Here is a 1,257-nt window from a genome sequence, read left to right on the forward strand (position 1 = left end):
CCCATTTCGGACTTTTGACCTCCCAGACTGTAAGATAATAAATTTGTGTTGTTTTAAGCCACTAAATTTAGTAGCTATTTGTCACACTAGCAATAAGTACCCAATACAATTCAGCACATTCTCGTGTCAACATTTAGTCATGTAAAAATTATTAATGAGATTTTAATTCGTTGTTTTTCATGCTAAGTCCTCTAAGTTTTATGTGTATTTTACACTTAAAGCCCAGCTCAGATCTCAGTTTGGATCTCACCCCATGTCAAGTGCTCAGCTCACATGACTAGTGACTACCATCCTGAAGAGCAGAGTTCTAGACCCTTTGCCCCAGGATTTGGAAATCTGAGGGCTGCAGGATGGAAGCATGTTCAGAGCATCCTTCTAGCCACGCTTCTAGCCCTTCCCGCCAGTGGTAGTATGCATATGTGTGAGTGTGTGTGTGTATATGTGTAGGTTACTTCCATGAGCATTTATGCTATGCCTGAGGGAGACGGTCAGGGCCAGCAGCCTTGGCACACATCCCAGGTACTCCAGAGGGAAAAAACAAGGACTGTTTTTGCAGATCTTTGATGTCCTTCTAGCAAGAACCAGCTTGCAAATTGATCTCCTGCTAAAGATCCCCTATCCCTGCCCCCGTCCTGCCAATCTTGGCCAGCAGCTAATTCTGGGTCTCCACAGAGGCCAGCATTGACTTGTGGAGGGTCCACATTCCATTTAAAAATATATATATATATTTTTATTCATATCAGATAATGGATTTTTTTTTAAGATTTTATTTATTTATTTGACAGAGAGTGAGAGAGAGCACTAGAGGGGGGTGAGGGGCAGAGGGAGAGGGAGAAGCAGGGTCCCCACTGAGCCTGGAGCCTGATGTGGGACTCCGTCCCAGGGCCCTGGGATCATGACCTGAGCCGAAGACAGATGCTTAACTGATTGAGCCACCCAGGCGCCCCACATTCCATTTTTAATTAAAATTTTTTATTCCAGTTTTATTGAGATATAATCGATATACAACATTGTGTAAGTTTAAATTGTACAATGATCTGACGCACATATATATTGTGAAATGTTTACCACCATAAGGTTAGTTAACACATTCTGCACGTGATTACCATTTTGTTGTTGTTGCGGGTAAGGTGAGAACATCGGAGCTTTGCTCTCAGAGCGACTTTCGAGGATCCAATACAAATACTGTGAACCACAGCCCCATATTCTGCTTTGGTCCTCCTACACTTGCACCTGTGCTGGAGCTGCCCCAGGATG

This window comes from Callorhinus ursinus, unplaced genomic scaffold, assembly GCF_003265705.2.
Source record: "Callorhinus ursinus isolate GAN/ISIS: 27379988/994484 unplaced genomic scaffold, GSC_fseal_2.0 scaffold39, whole genome shotgun sequence".
In the NCBI taxonomy this organism is placed as follows: Eukaryota; Metazoa; Chordata; class Mammalia; order Carnivora; family Otariidae; genus Callorhinus; species Callorhinus ursinus.